Source organism: Colobus angolensis, unplaced genomic scaffold (assembly GCF_000951035.1).
Source record: "Colobus angolensis palliatus isolate OR3802 unplaced genomic scaffold, Cang.pa_1.0 Scaffold56, whole genome shotgun sequence".
NCBI lineage: Eukaryota > Metazoa > Chordata > Mammalia > Primates > Cercopithecidae > Colobus > Colobus angolensis.
In genome coordinates, this window is record NW_012119154.1 from 2622576 (window position 1) to 2640980 (window position 18405).

An 18405-nucleotide genomic window follows, 5' to 3' on the forward strand; every position below is an offset into this window, starting at 1 on the left:
ACTGTTGATGGAAGTGCAAATTAGTTCAATCATTGTGGAAAATAGTATGGCGATTCCTCAAAGAGCTAAAAGCAGAACTACTATTCAACTCAGCAATCCCATTACTGGGTATACACCCAAAGGACTAGAAACCATTCTACCGTGAAGATACATGCATGTGGATTTTCACTGCAGCACTATTCACAATAACAAAGAAATGAAATCAACCTAAATGCCCATCAATGTCAGAATGGATAAAGAAAACATGGTACATATACACCATGAAATATTACGTAGCCATAAAAAAGAACGAAATCATGTCTTTTATGGGAACATGGATGAAGCTGGAGGCTATCATCATTAGCAAACTAACACAGGAAAGAAAACCAAATACTGCATGTTCTACACTTAAAGTGGGAGCTATAAGTCAACACCAAGAAGGAAATAACAGATACTGGGGTCCACTTGTGGGGGAAGAGAGGAGGGAGAGCAGCAGAAAAGGTAACTATTAGGTACTGAACTAAATACCTGGGTGATGAAATCACCCGTGTATACAACCCCCGTGACCCATGCTTATCTATATAGCAAACCTTCATATGTATCACCAAATCTAAAATAAAAGTTAAAAAAAAAACTATGTTTAATAATTTAATGAATGGTGATTAAATTAATGTAAAGCGAATGAATCAAAGCAAATTTATTAGTACTATAAAAGAGATACTATAATAAAAATGAGAAAAACTAGAGAAAAACCTGCAATTGGTATTCTCCCAAAATGAGAATAGAAATTAGTATAGTCATTAGATGCTATATCTGAAAAACCTGACACGAAAAAGGAAAAAAAATCAGAATTTAAAAATTTCTATGATTATAATTGTTACATGAAAATGACTCTCAATTTAAAACTGTCATGAAGGCAATGAAAAACATTAAAATTCAATAAAAATTTATTTATTAGTGAAAGGAGTAAGAAACACAAGACTTCCTAAAGAAACATATATGATGGGAATGCCACAAAAACCTTAATCGGTGAAGGCAGAGAAAAGCACACGGTTTCTTCCTTAAGCCATAGAGAAATGGAGAAAGAGAGGCTATGGTAGTCACTAGTGATTTTCACTAAATATTTATAATTCTCTGTTAGAGTTCACAGATAAAATCAAGGATATCCAGTTGAACTTGAATTTCAGACAAAAAACTAATATCTTAGGTATAAGTATGCCTGAAATATTGCACAGGGCACATTTATTCTAAAATTTATTTATTTATATGAAATTCAAATTTAACTGGAAATCCTGTATTTTTATTTGCTAATTTCTGGCAACTACTCTCTGTCTTCTGTGTATAGTGGAATCACATTTCCCTACCTCTTCAAGAAGTTGAGTATAATCAGCAGACTTGCTTTGGCCAATGAAATGACAGTGCAAGGTATTTGAGTCACTTCAGATGGGAAATTGCTAAGAGCTGGTGAACAATTTTACAGAGAAGAATGACCAACTAGTCCACCTCAGGCAATCAGTATGAGGGGGAAATAAGCCTTTGTAGTTTTGAAGCACTGAGATTTGGGGGTTGTTATTTCAGCCTAAGTGGATAGTGTCATGACTAGATACACAAGTAAAGATTGAAGGTGGGAAAATAGACATGTATATATGTAAGACTGAAAATAAACTTCTATTTAGAATTTACTGACCAGACTGTCACAGACTTCACTCAAGGTTAAGGGGAGGTACAATCCTACCATGTTAAGGGGAGGTACATAGAAGTGGAAAAAAGCAGAAATATGGTGAACAATACAAATACAACTACACAGATACATAAGGGCACAGTGGGAGAGAAAAAAAATTCTAAATAAAAAGATCTTCAAATTTGATAGCAATAATAAAAGTAAAAATGTACATTTTAATAAATACATGTTAATAAAACAATAAATAGCATTTAAAATGAGACAAAGCCTATTTTCAAAAAGCAAACACATTTTGAAATTGTGACTGACATGACTGGTGGCCAATCCAATATTCATGGTCTTTCTTTTCTTCTTATGGGAGACTTGGATTTATTTATTTATCTATTTTGTGGTTGCTGGGAGGTAATATGTGCATCTGGTTTTATTTTCCAGCCTCTTTTTCAGAGACGAGTTATCATATGACATAGTTCTGAAAGTGAGTAGAAGTCCCTGGGTGGGACCTCAAAATGGTGCAAAGTCGGCAGGCACGTGCTTTTTGTCCTTCCCATTCTTTTTATCTGGAGTACATTTATAATACTGCCACAGCCAATTTACAACAGTAAGGAAGAGCCTAAAAACTGTGATGGATGCGTGGAAAGAGAGAAGCAGCTTGAGTGTCAACTTCTTTTAATATGAGAAAAATAAAATCTCTTTTTATTTAAGGCACTGTATGATGGAGAGTCTTTTAATTGAAGCCAGCTAAATTCTTAACACACACACAGTTAAAAAAAAAAAAATTAAAACACCAAATGAAAATGGGCAAAGTATATCTATACGCACATTTGCTTTCACAAGTCCCAATTAAAACTTATAATAAAATGAGGAAATACCTTATATTCACAATGGAATGGGGGCGAGGTTTTGGGGAATTATAACTATGCATTACTGGTGGGATTGTACTCTTGCTCCATACTCGTAGAAGTTATTTTGGAGAGTACACAGGAAGCATTTTACAATGTACAGAAGTTTATGCCAAGCAATTCCACTTCTAGAAGTTTGTCCTATGGAAACACATAGGTATTTGAGTTAGTGTTCTGAAAGCCTTTATAAGGTTTTACAGTAAAACCCTTAAAACAATTTGTCTAAATATCGTGGTTGGTTGCATCCATCAGAATAATTTTATATAATTAAACTTATTCCAGAATCTTATACATAAATATATAAATTAGATAAATTTGCAGCTGCCATGATTGTGTTAACATATAAAAGCCCAGGATATATACAATATACATCACCAATAACACAGGTATGTATGCATATATTTCATTAGCATACATACAGTTTCATTAGCCTATATGCAACTTGTTTTTATAAAATTAATGATACCCTGCCATTTTAGCGCATTCACATTTACCACAATCCTTATTAATAGCTTGCTACTATTTCTTATAGTCTTTCACACAAAATTTTACAGTTGCTTGTAGTCTTATCTATTGTAATTCATCTTGCTATTTGTGCTTACTTCCATTGCTTTTAATTTTTCACTCTTTTTCCCACCCTGAGGTCAGATTTGGTTAAAAATAGTTTAATTTTTTGACCTGATTCTTTAACACTGCTAGAATGTAGGGCACAGTCTGAGGTTAAAATGAAGTGTGTTTTGTTTGTTTGTTTGAATTAACATGTTAACCAATTTTCTTTGCAAAGTTCACTGAATTCGATATCTGTATACAAGCCTTTGTATGGGCATGTGTCAAGCGACAGATCTGAAAGTTAGACATCTGAATAGAGTGATATAACCTTTCAGTATTTCTCCAATGGGACTTTATGCACTTGTATAAGTGGTCAGAATCCGCCATACCACATTTGTAAGATAAAAGCATCTCTTGCTTTTTTTTTAATGAGAAGGCTATTAAGGGCCATACATCTGTCAGTGTTACATGTGATGGAACACTAAATAACTGCATTTGACTAGAACTGTCAAAACAGGATAATGGATGGCTTATCTAGATGGATCAAATTGTGACAAGACTTTCGGTTTCCTCAGGAACCACCTTTCCTCACTTTATTCTAAAGCCCAAAGGATGCATGAGAGTGTTAGATGAAATATAATCAGAGAAGACTGAATAAGGGAAAGTGGGCTGAGGGAAAAAAATAAAGACATATTCCCAAGGTTGCCTTTGATCTTCAAAAGGCAAAATTCCCTTTGGATCAGAGAGCTGCAGGAAAAGGCTTGGGAAGTAGAACCCAGCACAAGCTAGCTACCACTTGTGTGAAGCCAATTGGAGTACTCTAGGTATATTCAGAGCTGCCTGCATTTCATATTCTGAAAAAGTCCTCCACTAAAAGTGGTGGTATTCTCCTTTTCATTTTTCTGTTCATTTCCAAACTCATGACTCTAACTTTGACTCCTGTGTAGCCACAATTTGTCCCTCCGGCCACAGAGGTCACCATCACAAGCCTGAGGTGACATGATGAGACACTATTTAGAAGTCATGCTTTTAATTGAGAGCCCCGCCACAGTCCCAGTCAGCCCTGACATCATAGGGTATTAGGGAGGAACTGCTTTTGAAGTAGCTGAAAGGTCATTTCTTCCCAGACAAGGCTTTCTGAAATTACAGCCTGGGAGGAAAATGGCTTCATGCCAATTTTAATACATGTTCAAACTCAAGGTTCAGCCTCAGAGGCCCAGAAGATAGGAATACAGGGGAAAAAAAATGTGCCTTTGATGACTGTTCTTTCTTTTCCCTTTTGCCTTGTTATTTTACTCTGCTTGGGAACTGAAAATATTTCTTACAGCTAGCCAGAGAGGAAATGGTGAATATATAGCACCACGGTTTTTTTACTTGGGTTTATGGATTTTGCTAACTTCAAGTCTAAATTATTAAATTACAGACAATGAAAGAAATAACTAAAATAATCATAGTTTTAGCATTTGGGCAGTACCCTCAAAGGCACTAGCTTTTATTTCAATTGTTTTTCTTTTCTTTTTTTTTTTAAACTTACTATGTGGCCAGGTACGGTATCTCAAAGAACAAAGAAGAAATAAGACCTAGTTCCTGCCTTCTCAAATATTTCAGTCTGGTATTGTATAGGAACAAAGTTAAATTAAGCATTTCATATGTTAAATAGAAATGTTTCTGTTATTTCAGAGTATCATCTAAAGTCCTCAAATTAAGAATAACAGTGGCTAAGCAACCACACATTAGAAAGTAAAACACTAAGTCATTTCTGCAGCACTTGCAAATTGGAGAAGTCATAAGCTAGCTCCATTTGTTTGGAAAATTTGAAATTTCTTTAAAAATTAAAATACACTTAACCTATGGCCTAGCAATTTCTCTCCTGGATATTTATCTAAGAAAAAATGAAAACATGTGCCCATACATAGACTATTATGCAAATGTTCACAGCAGCTTTATTCATAATAGCCCAAAACTGAAAACAAACTAATATACATCAACATGTGAATGGATAAACAAACTGTAGTGTATCAGTAAAATGGAAAACTATTCAGCAATTAAAAAGTGAACAAACTACTGAAAAACACAACAAAACCAAGCTAAGCAAAATAATTCTCAGAAGCATTATGTTTAGGAACAGAAGGCAGACAACAAAGAATATATATCCTGTGATCCCATGTATACGAAATTCCAGACTGGGTAATCAAATATGATAGAAAGCAGATGAGTGGTTGGTTGCCTGTGGATAAGAGAATGGGGTTAAGTAGACTGCGGATTGATAAGGGGCACTAGAGAAATTTTTGGAGCATGGAAATATTCTATACTGCAACTGTGGTGGTGGCTACAAGGTTGATTACTATAACTTTCAAATGGGTACATTTTAATGGTATATAAAATGTATCTTAATAAACTTGTATTTTAAATAGGTAGTTATGCCAATATTAGTTCTCCAAATTATATGAGAAAAAGGCTAATAATTCATTAGCAATTCGGAAAATTAGAAGATTCCTTTAGAGAGAGACCATTGTTGTAGAAGAACGGGAGGTATTTTCTCTTATCATAAGCCAAGTGATCAGAAACTTTGAGGGAACTACTCACATAACCTGATATTCCATAGAGTGTGTGGAATGTAATGGCTGATATCTTATAAGTGAAATACCTTTATCTGAGAGGATGGGCAGAGTGTCCTTCTGGGTTGTAGAATTAAGAGGCACAGTTGCTGTGGGAAGAGCCTGCACTTCCAGAGTTTGATGAGTCAAGGATGTGTGTTTGCTTCCTGAAGGCCTGATGTGGATCTCATAGAGAATAACTAAACTTGGAGTGTCTTAGAAGCAAGTCTGTCCATGAGGAGCTGCTAAAGGAGTGGGCCATAAGAATTCAGTGGCTGGGATAGGTGTCGGTGTTAATTACTCATCTAGAAAAAGCCAAACTGTGAGATGTAGATACCCACAAAAATGCCCTAGAGAAGAGTCAAGGTTTGCTTTTGGACATAGAAGTATTTCAGAAACTACTAAGTTATCAATGTACCTCACAAGTAAAATGCATCTGTACCATATCTCTTCTTCACCAACCCTGTCGCCAGCAAAGAAACAAAAGTGGCACAAAACGGGAAGAAGAATAGAAGAGTGTGCTAGGCCATTTATCAGAATCAGACTCAGAGAATGAGATGTGATCATGGAAGCAGAGGTCGGAGTGATGCAGTACCACAAGCCAAAGAATGCAGGCACCTTCTTGAATCTGGAAAAGGCAAGGAAACAGATTCTTCTCCAGAGTCTCCAAAGGAACACAGTCCTGCTGGCCTATTGTGGACCCCCGGCCTCCAGAACTTCAAGATAATAAATTTGTATTGTTTTAATAATCCACTAAGTGGCTTTTTTGTAATTCATTATAGTAGCAATAAGAAACTAATACAAGAGATAGCCTAGATTTTCAAATATTGCAAGTATATGCAACACAAAAATCTAGATAGCCTAGATTTATAATATTGCAAGTATATGCAACACAAAACAGTTTTATTTGAAAAAACAAAAAAGCTGTTTTACTCTTTGGGTTCCAAATTTTTGGAACAGGACATACGTATTTGTTTAATGTTTCATATAAAGTTAGTTGGAAGTCTATATCCATTATGAACTTTATTAAAGACGCTTTCCCTCATCTCCCTTTCTAGATCCAGTTCTCCTTCCCCCCTTCCCCCATTATAGGCTCTCAATTTCTCCTTTATAGCACATATCAGAGTCATAATTTTGTAAATTTTTTATAAATTTTGATGAACATGTCTTTTCCACTAGAATGTAAGCCCCAGAGGGTCAGAGATCACATATAGTCCTATTTTGTTTTATTTTGCCTTGTTTTGTCTACCACTGATTCTCCAGGACTCAATGTTGCTCATATAGGAGACACTCAATACATACTTGTTGAGTAAATTAAAACTGACTGAATAAATGCATTCTGCATTTCTTGCCTACTGATATCTTCAGAGGGAGTGAGAAATAGATATTGTATATTGTCATTGTGTAAACTTCTGTTTGTGGTGCATAGGTTCTAAGATTCAGAAACCATCATAGAAACTATAAGGACACACTACACCAGTCAATAGAAGAACTGTGAATCTGATCCATAGAGCCAACCACTAGGTGGCAAGAATACAGCCCAGTGAAAGCAGCTTGTCTTTGGAAGGTTTTTTCTTTTGAGACGGAGTCTCGCTCTGTTGCCCAGGCTGGAGTGCAGTGGCCGGATCTCAGCTCACTGCAAGCTCCGCCTCCCGGATTCACACCATTCTCCTGCCTCAGCCGCCCGAGTAGCTGGGACAACAGGCGCCCGCCACTTCACCTGGCTAGTTTTTTGTATTTTTTAGTAGAGACGGGGTTTCACCGTGTTAGCCAGGATGGTCTCGATGTCCTGAGCTCGTGATCCGCCCATCTCAGCCTCCCAAAGTGCTGGGATTACAGGCTTGAGCCACCGTGCCCGGCCGGAAGGTTCTTAATATCAGCACACTCTATTAGCAATCATTTTTTTTTTTTTTTCTAGGATGAAACACTTTTTAAAGGAGCAATAATTTACTAACTTAAAATGCTAACATGACATTAAGAGTTCATCTTATCACTCTTCCTGGCTCAGGGTCAAAATATTAAACTCCTTCTAGGCAAGAATCCCTTATCCAAGGAACCTTAAGTGAAAGACATTAAATAGCCTAACTTAGTAACTCTTTGTCTAACTTTGTGCCCATCATAACTTGGCTGAGCTATAAGACAGACAATGAGAAACACACCTTTAAAGATATGTAAGAATGTTAGAGGGAAGTTGAGGCCTAGAAATTGAGGAAAACCACTTGGGCCAAAGGATAGCTGATGATGTTGGTACCCTTTCTTTGTCACCTCCACATTCATCATTCCCATGAATAGCTAACCAACAGGTTCTACCTGTCACTGTATTCCTAAGGCCTCTCTCTGGCCTCTGTACCCTGCTGGCGCATGCACACACCCACACATTCACACACATACATGCACAAGCAAACACATAACACACACAACAGGCCAGATAAGGCAGAGGTAACTATCTGGAGCAGCACTCAACCAATGATTGATGGATGTTGCTGAATAAATGTCCTAGCCCCCTTACTCCTTGGTTGGGGATAGCTGAGGCATGGTCTATGCTGTCTTCCAAAGTTCCAGCCTTCAGTTTCCCATAGCATGTGCTCATCCTTATGGGCTTGCTTTCCTTCTCTGTCCTACTTTCATACTCCCCTACTGGTGCCTCCTGGGGTCACTGCAAGACTACGAAGGGTATCAGATTTTACTCTACTTGCAAGGTAATAATTAGCTTAGCACAATATCATGGAAGCTGGTAAAAGATACGAGATTCCTGTGTCAGATGCAAAAGGATGTATTACAACAATAACAGTAACCAGAGCATTAGTGTGCAAGCTTGTTTCCCAAGCCCCAATCCTCACAGTGTAACACCAAGAAAACCAGGTGACACCTGCACACTCGGGTCATGTTATAGGAGATGAACCTTCACTTCAAAGTGAGACATTTTTACTATATTGGAAAGTAAAAAGACAAGCCAAACCAAAAGACATCAAAGGCATTCTTGCTCTGTGAAGGGAGACATTATCTCTGTCTCCCAAGGTGGTTTGCTATATAAACAACCTTGAAAAGATAGTCCAGATGAAAGACAGTGGCTCTGCTCACAAGATGTATAGAAATGTGAGATGCCCGTGGAGAAATGTCTTCCAACAATCTCTTTCCAAATCAACTACTTGTGCTTAAATCCTTCTCTCAGACTCTGCTTCTGGGGGAATTCAACCAAAGAAATAGAGCAGCAAGTAACTTTTTAGTGTCCTATAAATTGTATTATTATTATATCTCTTCTTGATCTTAGTTTGTTAGAATCCTCATTTTGAAGTTACTGCATAATGACTTTTGAGTCTCGTGCATAATCTGAACCTCAATTTCTACTTCTGTAACAGGAACTAATGGGTAATAGGGGGGTAATGAATATCATAGGTGATGATGCACCTAGAAATAATTTTGAACTTGAAGCACTATATATTGATTAGCAGATAGTCATAATCATGAATATTGTTTTACTATCACCTATGAATAAAAATTAAATCTTGGATTTTTACATTTTTAATTTCTGAGACTTTCAGTTCTACAAAAATTACCTTATCAAATTTCAGACCAAAAAAATATGTAGGGTAATTTCTTTCTGAAATTGGAAAATGAGCCAAATCTGCAAGGCCTCCCTCTGCCCTTTCAGTGACTCTTGACTGTCACTCCCATCCTTCTCCTACTTCTGCCCCAACTAGGCTTAGACACATTCTGCCAACCCCTGGTTGTTGCAGCTCTTAAATGATCTGGCCAACCCAGATTCCAACTGAAGTAATAGTGGAACAGTCAGCCTGCATGCATGATACTTCCCCCTGCTAGGTGTTAACAGCTTGTCAAGGCTGAGCAGGTCAGACTGGTAGACAATGACATCAATATGCCAATAGGCCCCTGCTTTCCTCCATCTGCTGTAAAAGGTGCATCAGCAGCGTTTGTGTTGTGGAATAGACAGCTCAAGGCTCATCCTAAATTCCCCTGTCTTACTCATACTTTGCTTCAGGGATCCACGTTTCTGAGACCTGAAGTTCAGAGCAACTTAAATCACTATCTGCCCAAACATGTTGACTTTTGCCAATATTTATTTTTCCTTCCTTCCTCCCTCCCTCCCTCTTGTTTTCCTCCCTTTTTCCCTCCCTCCTTTCTCCGTCTCTCTTTTAAATTCAAGTGTGTGAAAAATAAGTAGATAGCAGCAACTATGGTGTCTGGGAAAGATGACTCTGGCAGAGAAAAAGCAACCTAGGGCAGGTCAATTTCCTCGTCTCTCATTCTCTCATATAAATATATGATATAAGAATACAGTATATGTATAATATATGTGTAATATCTTTTTTATAATACACAGTAAATTTTCTAGAATATTTTATTATTTATATGGTAATATGAATAGCACAGATACCCATGAATTCATCAGCTTATATATAAAACATTTATAGTCAGATTTATATGCTCTACTAAATGACTATATTATGTAATAAAGATATATTTGTTAAAAAATACTAGAAAATTTGAGTTTTTCTAGTATTTTCTTCGTAAATTAAAATTTACGAAGTTACAACGTGGACTATAATGACTACAATTCTAGCAAGAGCTGTGGTAGTAGTCAATAATAACAATAATAATAGCACTTTGAGTTCAGTTAATCTTCCTGTGGCTTACATATATCATGGAATCCTAATGACAATTCTATGAAGGAATAGTATTTTCCTCATTCATATAAATGAGGAAACTAAAGTTTAGAGATATAAAATAACTCAGTTCTATCAAGGTTACCTACCATGTAAGTAGTAAATATCAGATTAAAACACAAATTTGCTTTACTCTAAAATCCTCTGCTCTTAACCACCAAAAAGGCAATTAATAGCACCTGTCTTCCATTTTAATCTCGTTTTTGGGAAGAACAGGTTTATCTATGGTCATTTGATTTGGCGAAATTTATGAAGTCACAAGAAGGAAAATATCAGTTCCCAGATTAAAAAATCTATATAATTTCACCCTTTTTAAATAAAATACAATCCACTTGGAGTAACCTAGTAAAACATTTTTGTCTGATGTAATCATTTCTAGATATAAATGACAGAAAAGCATTTTAGAGGGCAGAAAAAGTGGCAGACCACCCACAAGAACTCTTGGATATTGGTGTATTTACCCTTAAAAGGAATTTTGATATATTCACAAAATTCTGATGAATTTGAGAGCATTCTGATGCTAATGCTCACTCAAAACCACCATCACCAACTGCACGTGCTTCAAATAACCACATCAGGACAAACAGAGACAAATGCATAGTCTATTAAAATCCCAATGTTCTTCTTTTGCTAATTTTAAGAAATAGAATACGATCATAAGGTAATTGTTGGAAGTGATTTTAGAAATCAGCCAAACATGATGGCATGTACCTATAGTTCCACCTACTCAAGAGACTGAGGCAGGAGGATTGCTTGAGCCCAAGAGTAACAAGGCCAACTTGAGCAATGTGGTGAGATCCCCATCTCCAAAAGAAAAAAAATTGTCTTACCTAGGCCACTTTTGAGGCTGAGGTGGGAGGATCTGTTGAGTCGGGGAGGTCGAGGCTTCACTGAGCTGTGATCACATCACTGCACTGCACTCCAGCATGGGCAACAGAATGAGACCCTGTCTCAAACACACAAAAAGAAAGGGATAGACTCTTGTTTATAACAAGTGAACCAAAGATATTCAAAGGCAAATCTAATCACCTCTTCATCCATCCTTCTCTCCAATGACATTCTACTGAAAAGATCACTAGCAATGGCTGAGTATGTGTATTTTTTCATTCTTTCATCCTTAAAAGTCATAGCCAGGATACATACATACATACATATATATACACACACACATATACTTGTGTACATATATATGTGTGTACACATATACACATATATGAAGGAATAGTATTTTCCTTATTTATATAAATGAGGAAACTAAAGTTTAGAGATATAACTCAGCTCTATCAAGGTCACCTACCATGTAAGTAGTAAATATCAGATTAAAACACAAATTTGCTTTACTCTAAAATCCTCTGCTCTTAACCACCAAATAAGGCAGTTAACAGCACCTGTCTTCCATTTTAATCTCGTTTTGGGAAGAACAGGTTTATCTATGGTCATTTGATTTGGCGAAATTTATGAAGTCACAAGAAGGAAAATATCAGTTCCCAGATTAAGAAATCTATATAATTTCACTCTTTTTAAATAAAGTGGTGTGTGTATATATATATCTATATACACATGTGTACATATATGTGTGTACATATATACACATATCTATGTATGTATATATGTATGTATGCTGGTGAAATAGGTATACACATACAAATAAGTTTTTGCTTGGTGGTTTTCACAAAATTCAAAAATACTGTTTTTCACTTTGGCAAACTTAAAAAAAAACAACAGTTTATCAAGGATGGACATTCATACCAGCCATTAGCTAGAGATCAAACTTTTTTTTTCAATTTCTTTAGACATATATGCACATAAACTACATTTTTTACCCAAAAAAAGTGTTCATAGAATAAATGTGAAAAAAATTTTAAGTATACACTTTCTCTCCCTCTTGGTTTACTTTTCCCTTCCTATGCTTGTCTCTATTTACTTTACTCATCCCCCTACACCATCCTCAAGCTGTGTTTAGGCTAATTTGTATTAGTTTCTTATATTCATAATCATATAAAATCTATATATGGATATACATACATAAAAATATTAATATTTAAATTAAAATAAATTTTATTGTATATATTTGAAGTTCACATATTATAGGATACATGTACATAGTAAAATGGCTACTACAGTGAAACAGAATAACATATCATCTTACATAGTTACTTTCATAGTCTGATTTTTAGAGTAATACCGTGATTATTTTACTCTATTTCATGTTTTTATTGCATTTTTAAATAGTAGGAAGTATTCAAAATATACCAAGTCTGAAACATAAAACATACACATTGTTTTCCCTAGAGACAATCACTATTACTAGTTTCTTGTGTGTGTTTTCCCACAAATAATTATACAAACGTAAATGCTAGGGACTATAAGATACTCACTGTTTGGCTCTTTCACTTTCCCATGTAATAATATTTCTTGTGATGTGGTAGATCAGTCAGAGTGGTGGGAAAAGCTATAGGGAAAGGACGTAAACCTTCTGAAAGGTCAGGTTTTGCAGAGCTCTAGGGGAGAATAGCTGAAGGCAACTAACTGTCCTATAACTCTGAGGCAGAGGGCAAGGAGTAAGTACAAGGGAGTGTAGGGAAATTTATCTTAAACAGGCTTGTTTATTTATATTGACCAGGAACTGACCTTTGATCATCCACGCCCATGCACGAGACATTCCCTGAAAGGGTAACAATAAATGTTAATTACCTACAGGTTGCATTTGCTCCAGGTTTTCAGTATTGCGCCTGCACTGAGTAAAAGCAAGCAGCTCCAGCTTCTTGGGGCTGATCTGTGGTCACTAGAGCCAGGCAGTCACCTAGTTGTTCTTATGCTGCACACCTGTGTCTGAGTACTCATTTCATCAGTCGGCCAGGGTCTGCGGGACAGACCCGGCACTTGTGCATGGAATAGCTTTATTCACTTTACTGGCTGTATAATATTTCAACATATGGATGTACCAGAACTTATTTAGCTAGTCCCATATTGCTAAAATTTTCTTGTGTACAAACTCTAGCTCTTCCTAAAGTGTAGCATTTAATATTGTCCAAATGATATTTTGTACATGTGTGAAAGAATGCTTGAGGAATAAATTCCTAGAAGTGGAATTGGTATGTCAAAGTGCACATGCTTTTAAAATGTTGAATAACTACTTCTTAGAAGATCTTAGGTAAGAAATCAGATATTAATATTTCTTCAACAGTGCTATTTCAGACTCAAAAAACTGAGTCTTCCCTGAAGAAATTGGAATTTTGCCTGGCACAGAAATCAAGGCTAGGATTTCCCTGAGATTGGAAAAAATCCCTCTTAAACTCGCCTCCTCTTGTGATCCTCTAAATATTTCAGCGGGATGAGGAAAGGGGCAAAAGCCCTATCCAGCAGGCAACTGGTTAAGGCTGAGTTGTGTGTAGGTGACCAGTGAAGGTCTAGTTAAGTTCAGGCACCAGAACTTAGGAACCTGAGAAAGGAACTGGCTTTTCTATACAGATGAGTGGTTTGTGTCTCACAGAAGGACCAGGTTTTACTATTGAAATTACAATGAACAACCACAAGAACCAAAGCCGATTAATTAAGAGTTTTCTCTGACTTCAGAATGAGCTATGAGTTTCTTTTATTTTTATCGTTCACTCATCCTCTTCTTCCTCCTAAGTAGCTCTCTGTATTTCAGTTCTAAAGTGTGACTACTTGGTTGAATTTTTTCTGATAGGATCAGAGCCATCTGTTTACCAGTGTGTTAGATTCAGAAGACTACTCTTTTTGCATGTTATTCCTTAACAGAAGTAGAGATATTTCACTTTTGCTCTGTCGCAGCTTCTGTTACCTGATTGACATGCTTTCTTCCAACTGGCAGAACATGTTTTTCTTTGTCCTTTTTCTTCTTTGTTTTTCCCCTAGCAGTGCAGCAATAATCTTAATGCGCTGTTGTGTTTGAATAGTCAATTTAGGCTGACTGTTAAAATTAAAAAGCACATTATAAAACGACATTGATGAGTGCCCTCTAAATGGTAGATGCCAAGGAGATAGCGTTCTTTTAAAGGGACAAGAGAGCCTGGGGCAATATGACTGTGTGATACCATCATCCCCAAGCACAGTTTGTTTTTTACCTTTTCTGTTGGTTTCTGCTTGCTGAGATACCTGATTCTGGGCGGCCACTGAAGGGGCAGCACTAAATGAGAGTGTAAGGCTATTATCCACTGTGCAGTTCCCTGTTATCCCAGGACTGCCTCACCAGAAAGAACTGGAGAAACAATTCTGTAGGGAATCTCCAAGTTTTTGTATGCCCTTAGGCAGAATACCAGAGGTTTTTTTTTTTTTTTGGAGACAGGGTCTCACTCTCACATCCAGGCTGGAGTGCAGTGGTATGGTCATACCCCACTGCAACCTTGCAACCTCCAGCTCTCAAACAATCTTCCCACTTCAGCCTCCTGAGTAGCTGGGACTATAGACATGTGCCACCACACCTGGCTAATTTTTATTTTTGTATTTTTTGTAGAGATGGGGGTCTCACTATGTTGCCCAGGCTGGTCTCAAACACCTGGGCTGAAGCAATCCACCTGCCTCAGCCTCCCAAAGTGCTGGGGTTACAGGCATGAGCCACTGTGTCCAGCCCAGAAGTATCTTTATGTTAATATAGATCTAGGAGAAACAGCAACATTCATCCCTTGTTGGTTCTAATTAAGAAACCAAGTAAGAATTAAGCAAAATGAGAATAGATTATATTTTCACCATCTCCAACTCATTTTTTAGTTCCAGTTTCACCTAAACCTTGACCAAGTGACTCCTTGACTTGTCAGTCTTTGACTTTGACAGTCACGCAGTCTACTTTCTAATGGTTCCCTAGATTTTAGACTTTTTTCTACTTCTCCCTTCAACGATTTTCTTTTTTCTTTCTTCTTTTACTTTTTGTTCATTAGTAATCCCTCATTTCTGCCAAGTGACAATCGTTGCATATAAGAGCTCCCTGGATATAATGGTCAAGGGAATAATATGGCAATATATTCAGAGAAATAGTTTAGGTCCTAGGAAGAGGGAACTGAAACCCTGGTTCAGTCACTCGCCACTTACAGAGTTCAAGTAACAAGAGCAGGGTCTGCTCTAAAGAAAATGACTTCTTATTTCAAAGTTAGCTTGGGAGAAGAAGTACAGGTTTCCTGCCTTTAAGGGTACCACTTCACTTTCGAAGCAGAAAGTGAGCAATTTTTTTTTTTTTTTTTTTTTTTGAGATGGAGTTTCGCTGTTGTTGTCCAGGCTGGAGTGCAGTGGCATGATCTCAGCTCGCTGCAACCACTGCCTCCCGAGTTCAAGTGATTCTCCTGCCTCAGTCTCCCAAAGAGCTGGGATTACAGGCATGAGCCACAATGCCCAGCTAATTTTTTTGTATTTTTAGTAGAGATGGGGTTTCTCCATGTTGGTCAGGCTGGTCTCAAACTCCCGACCTCAGGTGATCCACCGGCTTTGGCCTCCCAAAGTGCTGGGATTACAGGCATCAGCCACTGCGCTGGGCCAAAAGTGAGCAATTTTAAAGGGGACCTAACATGAACTGCCCACGGGGGTGGGGGGGTGAACAGATGAGGGGTCCACATGTTAGCTTGGTGCCCTATCTACCCAGCTGGTTCTGCTGACACTTTCCTCTTCCTCTCGGGCAGGTAGACTTTGGGTTACAAATAGACGGTTAATCTCTTCAGGTAAACCTCCTGCTAGCTGAGGGCTCTTTTTTGTGGCTCCTAAGCACACAGTTAGAACTTGCCCTATAGGGAATGTCTGGTGAAGGGGAGGTAAAAGGCTGTATTTGCATTTCTGAAGGGCTAAGTAGGAAGTGGGGTAAAGGAGGAAAAAGATAGAGAGAAAATAAACTATCTCTTAGAAAAATGGGGGTAGTCCAGATGACTAAGCTCTGATTTTTTCTTATCTTGCCCCATTCCTACTGGGAAGTCATGCCTTACAAACCATAAATTCTCATCAGTTGGTTTTATTTAACCATATATATCATGACTTACTTTCCAATCTGCCTCTGGCATAACATGTGACAAAGGAGAAAATCAAAATATTTTACCCCTAAATGTGTTTCTTTGTCATATTTTGAAATGGCCTTGCTCTGTAAAGAATCTCTATTAACATAGCTAGATCTTTTTCTTCCTGGCCTTCCCAATCCTGAAGAGATTAACTGAGAGTCTAGAACCTTTTAAAGGTCTGAATAGGGAACATTTGTCATATATTGTCTCTAAGGGCAGTCACTATGAGACTTCAAAAGAACCCTGAGGTCTCCACAATCTTTCATCTTAACCTAAACATTTCCTTTCCATTGATCCCAGGTCTTTAGACAAATTCAACCAATTGTCAACCAGAAAATATTTAAATTTACCTATAGCCTGGAAGGCCCCCACTTTGAATTGCCCTGCCTTTCTGGACCAAACCAATGTATTTCTCAAATGTATTTGATGTCTCATGCCTCCCTAACAGGTATAAAACCAACCTGCACCCCGACCACCTTGGGTACATGTTCTCAGGACTTCCTGAGGGCTGTCATGGGTGATGATCACTCATATTTGGCTCGGCATAAATCTCTTCAGATATTGTACAGAATTTGACTCTTGTTGACACTTTCTGTTACAATATATGTTTTTGCCTACTCTTTGAATTTACAAAATTGACACTAGGTTCTTGAAGCCTTTCTCTCAAAGAAGATTGGATAGTTAGAAACTGTTAGAATAGATCATTTTTTTCCTCCCACATTCTGGCCCAGGTTCTACCATGTTTACGAATTAGTAGAAACACACAGGCATCCTGAGAAGTACTAGACAATCATAGACTTGTCAAGTTTGAAATTAACCAGTTAGTGTCTCTTTTATTATGCAGAATAATTTTCTGAATGTTAATCTGCAGTCTCTTGACTCTAAATTTCATCAGTGTGCAAGAGTTTGCATTGAATAAATCTGCTAGTAAAGTTTTAAAGAAGAAAATCAGATAGAGCTTATGTATTGTGAAAGGAAAATAAATTTCAGGACCCCCAAATCACTAAGCCAAAGGAAAAAGTAAAGCTGGGAACTACATCAGGTAAACCTGCCTCCCATTTTGTTCCTAAATAAGATAGCTCTAAAGATTAAAACTAACAAACAAAAAACAAAAAACAAGCTATATACCTCTCTCACAATTTGCCCACAAAATCTTTACCCTAAAACAGTTCTGCTGAATTTTACACTGACAGTATAAATTAAATAGCTTATCTTCACAGGTATGGGACAAAGGACAGACAGAAATAAAAGTAATCCCTCTGCTCACCTGAGACAAATGCATATCTCGTTCCTTCCTCTGCCCTATTATTTATGTAAAAATGCAGATTCACTGAGCCAGACTAGGGCATAAATACCTATTCCTCTACCCACAGCCTGACATGTAAAATGTGAATTCAGTGAAAGGCTGATCAGAAGCCTAAAGGAATGCAACCTCTTGTTTCTTATCTACCTGTGACCTGGAAGCCCCCACTTTGAGTTGTCCTGACTTTTTGGACCAAAGCAATATACGTCTTACACATATTGATTGATGTCTCATGTCTCCCTAAAATGTGGAAAACCAAGGTGTGCCCTGAGCACCTTGGGCACATGTGGTAAGCATCTGCTGAGGCAGTGTGTCATGGGTACATTCTCAACCTTGGCAAAAAAGACTTTCTAAAATGACTGAGACCTGTCTCGCATACTTTTGACTTCACAGTTTGTGACCCTATGTTGATTTACATAGAGCTATGTTTATACTCAGTGAGCTCACTATAAATCTTAAAAGGTCCTAGAAGTGAAGAGCATCATTCAATGTGTTCAAAGTTTTCTTCTTAAAAATGTGCCCTCCTACCCTGTCTCTACTAAAATACAAAAAATTAGCTGAGCGTGGTGGTGCGTGCTTGTAGTCCCAGCTACACAGGAGGCCGAGGCAGGGAATCACTTGAACTCGGGAGGCAGAGGTTGCAGTGAGCTGAAATCGCGCCACTGCACTCCAGCCTGGCAACAGAGCAAGACTCCATCTCAAAAAAAAAGTGCCCT